We start from the raw sequence: 12,415 nt of genomic DNA, 5'->3' as shown, positions 1-12,415 counted from the left end.
ACACTGGATCTACTATGTTGTAAATACTCTTTGATTTACTGGTAGAAAACATGGTACAAATATTAGAACTGAATAAAGCTTCTAACATTAAACCGTTTAATATTGTTACAATTCTTCATGCTTAACTAAATAATGCTTTGATTTCTACCTTTGGTTTATGTTATGTATCTAAATGATCTTTGGACCAACCCACCTACCTAATTAAGGAAGGAAGGAAACTAAAAAAAAAAAAAATTAAACTATAATCAAAACTTTAAAGCTCGTATGTGAGTACTTAATGAACAGACAGATCTGAGTGACAGGTGTTGTAAACTGTTTTTCTGAGAAGCAGTGATCTTACAGTGATAATGATAATGTAAGGGGATAGGGGAGGAGACGTCCCCCATAAGGACGTGCATAAGTGGCCTGTCCCCTACAAAAATCTGATTATTTATGAGAGGGACAGTTTCTCAAATTATATCTAGCATAAGTATATGTCAAGTGAGCTTGCATGCTCTCTGACTTATTATAAAGAATGATTTCTTGTCAATATTTAATGGTCGGGGCTTGAATGCGTCCAAGAGATGTAAGGCAGTCAATCTGTGAAGGAAACTGTTCGTAAATGCTGTCAGGTAGAGTCATTTACAGATGTTCCTGGCAAGTGATTGTTTCAGGTGAAAAGAAGGTATCCATTTTTGTTTGGTATAGAGTAGAGTGGAGGAAGGACCAGACTGACTACTCTCAGATTAAATGATAGGGGATAGAGTTTATGGACATGTAACATTAGTGCTGTGAAAGGAATCCAAAGATACCAAAATAGCCAGAATGACAGTGATAGTGGTCTGAGTAAAGTTGGAGGACATTAACTCCCCTCCTGACCACTTTCTCAAGAAAATACTACATAAAATCAATATACTACACTGACTTCCTACTAATCCAACTTAACTGAAGTCCAGTAGAGTAAAGATTTAAAGGGCAGGGAACACCTTCGATATGCTGTACATGGGAATTTCAGAACTAAAACAGGTATATGTATTTCTGTTGTGACAGACTGAGGAACTGCATATGAAACTAGTAAACCAAAGAAGCATGCAAATGATTATTACAGTCTCAGCATAAAAGTCCTATGTGACAGTCAATAATTCATTGAGACCTCCTAGTTAGGATCTAGATAATGAAGACCAGAAGCCTGTTTGCTCTTCCTTGTCAAAAGTTGCAAAGTGGTCTGGAGTGGTTTGCATCTCTGATGGAAAGCATACGATCTGTTCCCATATGCTTTACCCCTTCTGCAGACAAGATTTATAATCTGTATATAACTATTCAGGGAGAGAGGGTTGTATTGCAGCATACACCATAGGTTCATAGGCCAGTACATGGCTAGCTGCCCTTGCAGGTCACTTTTAGCCTAGTCAGTTTCCCTTTTCATGTTCGAATTAATCTATACTGTTTGGTCAGAGACTGGCCTTACCCATACAATGGTCAATAATAGTATATTACCCCTGGTGATAATAACTGGGATCATATAATAGATAATTTGAGGATTTGATGATCATGAGGTTATTTGAAGCAGTACACATATGCCATGCATACAGCCTTTGAATGAGGGAAAATAAAGGCTTCTAATGGCCATGGATGACTTAAAACTAAAGACACTTTCCTGCTAAAAAGAAACAAGATGGTGCTTGACACAGCTGTCACTCATTCTCTAGATGGGAAATACAAGGCTTGATGAAATAGGTGGAAAATAGCTAATGAAAAAACTGGGAGCATAATAAATTGCTGGAATGATCCTCAGTAGTTGAAAAACTCCAGAGACAATGCATCAAATTCAGAAAAAAAGGTAAAATCTATTAGCAACGCAGGTGGTACCACATAATATTTAATGAAAAAGTTCTCATTTTTCAGTGCAGTGATCTAGTGCAAAGAAGTCAATTTACAAAGCTAAGTTAAGAATATGATATATGCATGTGCTTGTTCAACAATCTGAATTCATGCATGCATCCAACTGAAACTTAATTCAGGTGTAAAGTTAGCCCTGTAATTCTTTCCTTTCTGACAATCCACATAACTTGAAGTTGCAGTAATTTGAAGTCATTATCACATTGCACTAAGCCACATGTTGTGATCACTAGGATCCAAATTCACAGTGCAGCCACGAGTAAGAACTTAAGGGATTGTACAAATAAGTGTGTGTGTGTGTGTGTGTGTGTGTGTGTGTGTGTGTGTGTGTGTGTGTGTGTGTGTGTGTGTGTGTGTGTGTGTGTGTGTGTGTGTGTGTATGTGTGTGCATTCATGCACATTACTTCTTATTGGGAGAAACCAGTTTTAACTTATGACATTCACCAATGCTGCTGGCTGTATTACAAAATGAGACAGACTGTACATAAGTACTTAACATAAAAAGATAATAGTGCAGGGATAGCAGGGAAATAGCATGGCAGGAAGAAGGGAAATTGATTCATTTATATATTTATGTATGCTTTACAGTAAAATCCTCCAACACAATGGTCTTATTTTCAAAGGTGACAAAGACTTTTGTCTAAGTGACATTGTTTAGTAATGCAGTGATGAAAAAGAATTGGTGAATTTCATACCAAAATATGTAGACTACATCACTGCCAAAATTGGGTACAAAATGGCTCCCTATTGAAATGTCAGCACCCACAACACCAGGTGCAAACATGGTGCAAAAATAACATAAAAAATGCAGGAGAAAAGCAAATATACAACAATACCCTTCTCCCTCCTGCACCCCCCAAACTTGTATATATTAACTCTGAGACCACCATACCATGGAGGAAAAGGGAATCTTCTGAGAAATGGCCATCTTATACATGTTAGTTCACTTTTTCAGTCATTCAGTCTCAGCATTTCAGAACTCGCTTAAGCAGGAAAGAATACCACAAAGAAAAGAAAATACGGAAGCAGACGACCATGAGATGGTCAAAGAAAGAAAAGAGTGGACATAGAGATTAGTTTGGTCAGTAATGAAATGTTCATACTTCAGGTGCAAGAATTTAATGTTAACAATGATGTGTTAAAATAGTAGCAGTGCCAGCTATGTGTAGCATGCTACATTATTTTTATTTATTCACTATTCAAAATATAACTGTGTCATCATAGCAAGCAAAAACTGAAGCACTTTATTTTATGTTGGTAGAAATGAGTAAAAAATTGGGTGGGGATAGGACATGCACAATATTCTAGTCTTCATTTGAATGTTCCAATAGAAAAGCGTATACCCAGTACAAACTCTGTCACACATGAATGATGCAAAATGTACTTCCAGTAAACCTATTTTTCTACATGTCAAGCAATAGTTTTAGTTTGCCTTTGATACATATGGTTTGTTTGTTTGCATTCACAAATTCTATTTATGGTTCAGAACACAGTGGAAGAAAATATTTTATCAAATCTCAATTAAATGATTCCCTGTAATATTAATATGTACATAGCCCCAGTATTTCCATTCTGAGAACAATCCTAGTTAAGTTAATTTATACAAATAGAAAAAGCTTGATTTTAAGGACAATCTATTAAATTTTTTTCAATGTGAATTTATAAATATTTTAGACTAACTTTTTTTCAGTGATACACTTAAAACTCGCTGTTTGCAATGCATTTAAAATGCAATACTGCTTGACAACCACATTCAGAAAAAGTGGAATTCATGAAAGGATGCCTTCATTTCCATTACTTAGTAAAATGTTTCATATGAAGCCCTGTAACATTATTTGAAGCTCTCAGTGCTGAATGTTTATTGTATCATTTTTATAATGTAATTTTAGCTTTCTTATCCTTTGTCAAAGTAGTCATTGTGCTTTGCAAACAATATCGCCTTTAGATGAGTAAAGCTGCTCTGACAGAAATTAAAGAAAAAAATACCACCATAAGTATGCTAGAATTGCCATCCCTAATCAAGAGCTTGCTCTAGCATAAAATATACAGAGTGTTCAGTACTATTTAATGGGTAATGTGAGGTGACATGTCACCTGCCAGTGAAACAGATATGTTATCCTGGCAGGTGATTTGGTACAAGCAGATATGTTATCCTGGCAGGTGATTTGGAAGCTTGGGCTTCCTTCAAACTGTGTTCTGTTTCTCTCTAGCAAATTAGAACAGTCTGGCATACTGCTGAAATAAGAATTGGTGTTTATTAGTAATTCACTGTTTATGTTTGATTTACCTTTTTTCTAACAAGGCTGTTGCAGAAATGAAGCAAATTATTTCTGAAGACATGATTTGCAGAAGCAATGTTTCTAGCTTATAAGGTATCCTGAGGAAAATCCCTGTATAATGTTATAGGTGAATCATTGTAATTCAGTTCATAGCAATATGTTCTATATATGCTGTTACTTTTATTGAGACAAAGCCTGACAGTCATTTTGCTTTCCTTGGTGTTTTTTTTTTTTAGAGTACAGCAAATATATAATGTCACCTACATTGTTGGTTTGTCAAAGCTTGTGGTTAGTTAGTTATCTGTTTATTTATTACTGCAGGAATTTTAAATGCACAAAGCCAGTTTTCAGCTGAGATTCATGAAGAAAAACTAAACACATATAACAATGATAATAAAACTTATTTTTTATGAAATACATAACAACATATGAAGTTATACATATCAAAGTAGCAATAAGCATATAACATAAAAATAGCAAATATAAATATCTTCTCAGTTGAACAAAAGTAAATGCACTTATTTTTTTATGACAAAAAGTTGATGAATAAGCATCCCACCTACATTAAATGAGAATATTATAGAACATTTCAGAAACGAGCAGATTTTAGTAAAAAATAAGAACGTTTTGAAAATGCTCATAAATTCAGTCACATAGATGGGAAAACAGTAAATGAATTTCACGTAGGTAAGAAAGAAGGAAAACAATTTGTGAATTAGACATAAGATGATGAAATACACCAAATCAGATTTGAAAAGTTAAAAAATAAAATAAATAATAGGGGTAAGAAGCAAAGAAAATTTGAGGGTGCAGAAAAATTTCTCAAAGTAAATCTACATTACTAAAAGGGGAAGAGGGGAGATCTATTAATGCATGTGGAAGTACTAGGGCAAAATGTTTGTGTTTTGTATTTCCTATAACTACAAAAAAGTTTAGACCTTATTACTGTCCTAAAGTGTTATTCCATTATAGCTGTTGTGGACAGATAAGATCTACATTGTGAATACTTGGTTAAATATATGATAAATGTTGCACAGAGTCCTTTTGAAGTATTTTGGGTATGTGTCTGAGTAATACATATTTAATAAGCCTTATATGTATGTATATATATATATATATATATATATATATATATACACACACACACACACACACACACACACACACACACACACACACACACACACACACACACACGCACACACACACATATATTTTTTTTCGACACAACATTGTATTAAATAAATGTGCAAACAAAGCAGATGGACATGTCCTTTACATACTGTTTCAGGACTTACAAAGGCACACTTAGCTGCAATAAGCATGCATATATGTGTATGTGATTAATGCACATTTGCTACTATTCCTCTCCCTTTTTTTGACCGAAAGAGAGGAAAAAAAGACTTTGTGAACAATAGAAGTAGAACAATTATTTTACATTAAAGTTGTCTGATGGTAGAATGAGACAATAAACCTAGCTAGTTTGTCCTTTAAGTGTATTTGACATTATATCTTACCTCCATTCCTGTTCCCATCTCATCCCTTCTTCAACTGTCCCATTCCCTCTTGAATGTCCCCTGAAATCTTCTCTGCCACTCATTTTGGTAGTGTATTCCATGACTTCAGCAAACTTCTATTTGAAAAAGTACTTCCAGGGATCCTGGGAGTTGTTGGTCCACACAATTTACTGCCTGTGCCCTTTCTTTTTCACTGTTACACAACTGTTACACAAGGTGTCCCCTTTATATTTTTCTGGTACATTTTTGTGCATCCATATCCCAACTGCCTCCTCTGGTCTCCAGTATGAAGAGCCCCAGCTCATCAGTTCTAGTCCTATCCCTTGTCCTGCATCACACACACTATCTTGGTGGTTTCCTCTCAACTCCTTCCAGCAGCCTGATGTCATTTTCCTGGTCTGGCCTCTAGAACTGCATACAATACTCATGGTGTTATCTGACCAGGGACTATAAGAGTGGGAGTATTACCTATTTGATTCTAGAGTCCATCAAGTACTCTCTTCACTGGTACTGTTGCCAATTTGATTCTAGAGTCTATCATGTGTTATCTTCACTGGGGGTATTACCTATTTGCTTCTAGAGTCTAATCAGGCATTCTATTCATTAGGAGCATTTCCTCTTTGCTTGTAAAGTCTAAGCAGGCATTCTGTTCTCAGGCAGCATTACCTCTTTTCTTCTAGAGTCCATCAAGTATTCTATTCACCAGGATCACTACTTCTTGGCTTCTAGAGTCTGTCAGGCATTCTCTTCATCAGAAGCATTTCCTCTTGGTTTTTAGAGTCTATCAGGCATTCTCTTCACCAGGGGCATTTCCGCTTGGCTTCTAGAGTCCATCAGGCATGCTCTTCACTGTTACAGCTTTTTCACTCCACAATAGGGGATGCAGCCCAGGTGTGACCATTATCCCTAATCATTTTTTCAGCCGTAACAGCATTAGTTCCAGTCTTCCTCAGCTAATATTTCTTTGGTTCAAATGCAGCACTTTGCATTTCTCTGCATGGAACCTCAACTTACACCTTTATACCCACTTAGTGAGTATTTCAGACATTTTCCTCTCTCTGCCTTCTCCCAGTGCATCTATGTTTACATCATCAGCAAGAAGCAGGATTTTGTTCTATTTCCCTACAGATGTGCCTGACAAGACTGATGACTTCATTACTCCACTAATCACTTCCTTTATTCCTGATATCATCAATAACCCCTCTGTGACCTACCAGTCATCTGCACTGCTGCTGCCTACCTTATCTGATACACTCCTACCCTCCCAATCCCTGTAGCCACTTCCTGTGTTGGACAAAATCAAAGGCCTTGGTGAAAATCATATAGACCATTGTCTTCTGGTACTCTCCTGAAAAGCTCTTCTGTGCAGAGCTGTAACTATAAAGAGTGAATGAGGCTTCTGCCCTGGGCATAAGCTGCTAGAGGCATCATCAGCAGGTACTGATTGTCTGGGGGTGCAGTACTAGCATTGCTTTATGAAGCCACAAGGTTACTGTGGCTTCATACATGAATTCTGATACTAAATTTGTGGTAACAGCTAAAGCACTCATTGAGTCTGGCACTGCACAGGCCACCAATTGACCTAGTTGTGGTTATGATCCTTTGTCTCAGTAATAAAAATGGATGATATGTTTCAGACAACTGTTTTTGGTCATGAATCCAGCTTGCTGTTATTCTGGAGACCATTACCATCTTGGAAAATAACCAGTCTTTCCGTTATGATTCCCATAATGGCTTTACCTACCAATGCTTTTAGGCTAATGGACTTCTGCTTAATCTCCTCGTGTATAAAGGTAGCATGCTTTCTATCTAATAGTGCTCAGTCACTTCTGTACTGAACAGTGACCAGTTGATAATCTCTGCAAGGAAACCATCTAGTACATTGGTCATATTCCTGACAGCTAAAAGAGAGAGAAAGGTTATCTGCCCCACCAACCATATGCAATCCTAGGAGTCCAAGTGCTGTCCCACCAACTCCACACACCCCCCTTCCAATACAGCATTCATTTCAGTCTTCATGAGGGAGACGAAGGAAGTATAATTCATTGCTTCTCCTTTCATTCATGTCATCATTATCTCCTTCCCCAAAATCAGCATTTCCAAATGGCATAATTAAAGCTGCTCAGAGAAATCCCAGTGGATTTCAAGTTCATTACCTTAAGCACTTGATCATTACCTGTATCTCCTCCATATCTCAAATACTCTAGATGGTGTTTGATACTATTGTTTCTGATGCAGGCTCCTTAAATTTCAAATTTATTATTCTAAAGTATTTATGATACTTTTCTTTCTTAAAATGATAATATGCTACATAGTTTTGTTTAGTAGTGCTTTATACCACTGCTAATTATAAATATTGTACTCATTTCAATAGCATTTGCAATCTTTAACTAAACCCATACATCTGCTTTCACATATATAATCTCTGAAATTCCTAGGAATTCTTGTTAACATCAGTGTAGATCCTCTGGGTTTAAAACCTTGACTTGTACATATCTTCCATGGGTGCCTTCAGCTGGGGTGCTATAATACCAGTGTCCTGATCACCAAGTGATATCGGACAAATGTAAACAGTCCTCTTTGTCCAGCCTGTCAACCCTGTTTGGGTGTGAAGTCCTTAACTCAGGTTTTTTTTTTTTTTCATAAAAAGGGTTAAAGTGGTTATGGTTAACACATTGATAATATTTTGCTGTTAGTAGGTAGCTGTTTAAGACACAGTTGTCAAGGAATGTACAGACCACTTGAATTCTGAATTATTTTAATGTTTGTAATGGCTTCTTGAAGTACCATATCCTATTTAAACAATGTAGCTTACAGGCCCAATACACAAAGCAGTTTGATTCCACTATCAGTTGCCACTTCTGCGGTCTGTTTTTAAAACATGGTAGTGTTTTGTGAAAATTTCCCAGTGACTTCTCATTCATGTGTTGAAATTGTGGATCATCTTTACTAGTCTATGCATATACACATATCGTAAATCTAGTCAAAAGAGTAAATTTCTTTCCAAGAATAACACCATTAATAAAGTACTGATGGTTTAATGAATGGAGTTTTATTTGTCAAAATTACTACTGTTATAGGCAAGCAAATGGTTATATCTCTGTCACCATGCAAAATAACTGAAGGTACCAATGGGAGGATTATGTGCCTGTTTGTGAGCTATCTGATGATATATTACAGCATTAAGTAGAACACTGCTGTTTTGTGATAATGCACAGTGTACATAGACTATGTAATATTTTTATAACATTTCAAAACACTATTACTTTACAAAGGCATGCAATTGATTGCCAAGTGTATGTGGCAAAATTGTGCACCACAATGCTGTTTATCAAATTACTTCATTTGCTTTCTAAGTCATACAGCTCTTACAGTATCAATGCAGATATGAAAATATTGATTAGACTGTTAATTGCTTTATTAGACATCTATGTCTCCAAATGTCTTCACATTACCTATTAAACGTTTATGTCAGCTTTTAGAAACACCAGCTGCTTGTATATGCCTCTCCAAATATTGCACTGCTTTTTGCATAATTAGTATAAATATGAAAAGCTGTATTTTTCAGAACCATATACATACACTCAAATCCAGACATGTCATGCTCACCATTGCACCGTGCATGGTTAGCAAATCATACCTGCTTACAGATGCTACCTTCCTGCATTAGATTTAGGTATGCATCTTCATCACTCCATCAGAAATTAGTCTTTGAAAATGCTGATAAGTATGCACATCTCAGATTATAAGGATGTCTCCTGTTAAGATGAGTATACTCATACAGCATAGAAATGAATTCTGCTTTTCTGATAACTGTACTTCTCTAGGAAGCAATGATTTAATTATGACCTCAGATGAAATACATAACGGAGTATCACTAAAGTCATGCAGATCTCTGTATCTTGTGACTTGCACAACTTATTCTTAATCACGTGACCATAATATGAGATTCCATCAATGAAACAGTCACACTTCTTTCTGTTTGCTCTAAGTCAATAGGCTTTTAGTGTGTATAGAATTGTCCATAGGTTTCCTAAATGATGGTTATTTTTCTTTCCGGTCACCAAGATATTTATCTAGGTAGCACAATACAAGGAATTCCTTGGTGCACCTCGTTATGGGCTTATTACAAAATGGTATGCATGTATACCATTCTGATTACAGCTGCTTATACTACGGCAACAGTTTATGCATATTGATTAAGAGGCTGTTACAAAACTCTTCCACCTCCATTTGTAAGTATTCGTGGCTCAGGTTAACTTTATTAAATTCATCTACCCCCCTCATCCCCAAAAGAAAACATTGTATCATTCTTAGCATTTGATTAATGGTGACTTTAAAATCTCACATAATGCATGTTCCCCTTACTTTATCCTTTGCATAAATACTGACAATATGAGTAAGGCCTACTTTCTGCACTTTACTTTTCCAGTTTCTACAGTTCCATTTATGCCTTAGACATTACAGTACAAGCCGTTGCAAAATGACTTTCATACAATTTTCATCTAGCATTTCTTTCTAGTTCAGTCATTGCCTTTCTGTCGTTCATTGCTCCTATGTATTTGTAAAGACAATTTAGCACTGCCAATAACCATGATAACTTCCTGTCTGTGATATATGCATTTTTGTTCCTTGATATCACTTGTGATATCTTAGAACAGTACCTATATAACCTGATTTTTCTTATCCAGTTCTTTCTCAAACAATGATTCACCATTCCTGTGTCACATCAGGGAACAGAGCTCCTTGTTATGTGTGTGTCCCTGATGTTGCAATACTTAATTACTGACTATTGGGAGGGTGAAGGACCCTGCAGAGGGAGTGCAGATCCTGCAAAAGTATTTGCTTTCTAGCTTGTCTGACAAGGACATTATCAATGTGTTTTTTTTTTTGTTTGTTTTTTTAACGAGAGAGGACAAGGCAAGTTGTCCGTGATACAAAATATTTACCAGTTTAAATTCTGAGTTTGTCTCTATAAATGACAGGCACCATTACTTTTACTTTGAAGATGCAGTCTCCCCTACATTAAAGTAGCAAGTTTGTCTTACTCAATGGCTTATGTGAATATAGTTTTTAAAATTCTTCCACAAAAATTATAGATTTATTTCCATCCTAAGTCTCACTTCTAGAGATATCAAATACATAAATGTTTTTGTCTGATATATGCAACACAGGTCTAAGCACATCAAATTACTTCCAGAATCCTCCAGTTCATATGCAGATTTGAATGACAGTTGCTACCCTGCACCCTAAATCTGGTATTTTATTACTTGTTACCATTGTTTTCACTTCTGCGCATTGTCCATTTCATCCTTATCTTTATGTTTAAACCAGTATGTTTCAGAGAGACTCTTTCAGTTTGTCAAATCTTCGTTTTGTTATGAGGTTACTTTTTATCAAACTTTAGGTATATTACAGAAAGATCCGCAGTGGTGCAGTGGTAGCATTGTTGCCTCACAGCAAGAGGTTCTCCCGTTCGATTCTCAGCTGGCGTGTGGGGAGTGCCTTCTGTGTGGAGTCTGCATGTCCTCCCCACGGTTGGGTGGGCATTCGAAAGACATGCGTAAATGGGCATGCCTTCGTTGAAGGTTGAACGTCAAGCTGGCACCTCGGCGTTCGTGAAAATCTACTGCCAATCATTAGCGGACCAGAGTTCCGCTGTGGCGACCCCTAACTGGGAAAAGCCGAAAGACAAACAACAACAACAACAGAAAGATGACGGTACAGTGGGATATATATATATATATATTTTATTTTATTTTGCTCACTGTTGTGAAATACTGGAGTCGGTATATTTAAATTTGCAAGGGGTGAAAATACATGGTGTACTTTTATTTACATTCCATTACATGTAGTTAGATGATGACATGTGCAGTTTTTAGACAGAGATTGTGATGCAGTGAGTAAAAGCTTTTATTTGGTTTATCTTGTTGCAAAATGTGGGATTTCCATGATTTTTACTTATAATTTTGTGGAATTTGCATTTAGTGTGTATATGATGTTATACCACATAAATTGTTTTTGTTTTTTTGTATTTTTTTAAAGACTGTAAAATTATTATTCTTAAAATGTTTTGTAATACTTTGCAGCTTTTCACCCCGGACCTCCACTAAAAATAGACTCCTACCCATTTGGACTTTCCCTGTAATCAAATGTCAATAAATAAATTAATTAAGTGGCTTGACATTCAATGTACTGAATCTCAATCAAATGTGTTGCAATGCCATGTGCCCATTTCAGGTTATAAGACATTCTGCTTTACAGAAATATGATTGTTTTATAATATTGATAACATTATGCTGACAGTACACACAAATGGATGTTGTAATTCTAATGTTTTTTTGATAGGTATTTTCATTACCAAACCATTAAATGTAGCAATACTATCAATGTGCAAACCTCCCTTGTGCAACTTCTGACACTTCAAACAAAGTGATATTTAAACCATTAAAAAAAATCAAATAATAAAAAATGCTTTTTGGCCATTCAAACAATGTTTTCAAGGAGACTCCACATCCTGCATGCCTGAACCCCTGCTAACTCTGAGGTCACTCAATGTGGGAGGAAACCAAATACTCTGATATAAAACAAAACTCAGACTTGGTGTATACACCCCTTTGTTTGCACTTGTAGTGCCACAGTTCTGAGGATCACACTTATGGTCCTTGTAATTTTATTAGGTATCATTTGTTTAATGCTAACCAGTAATTGCTTTTGTATACTTCTACCGTTATGTTGCGC

Source organism: Protopterus annectens, chromosome 6.part0, assembly GCF_019279795.1.
Source record: "Protopterus annectens isolate FY-2018-M chromosome 6.part0, PAN1.0, whole genome shotgun sequence".
Lineage (NCBI taxonomy): Eukaryota > Metazoa > Chordata > Ceratodontiformes > Protopteridae > Protopterus > Protopterus annectens.
The sequence above is the reverse complement of the archived record's forward strand: the minus strand, read 5'-3'. Positions refer to the sequence as shown.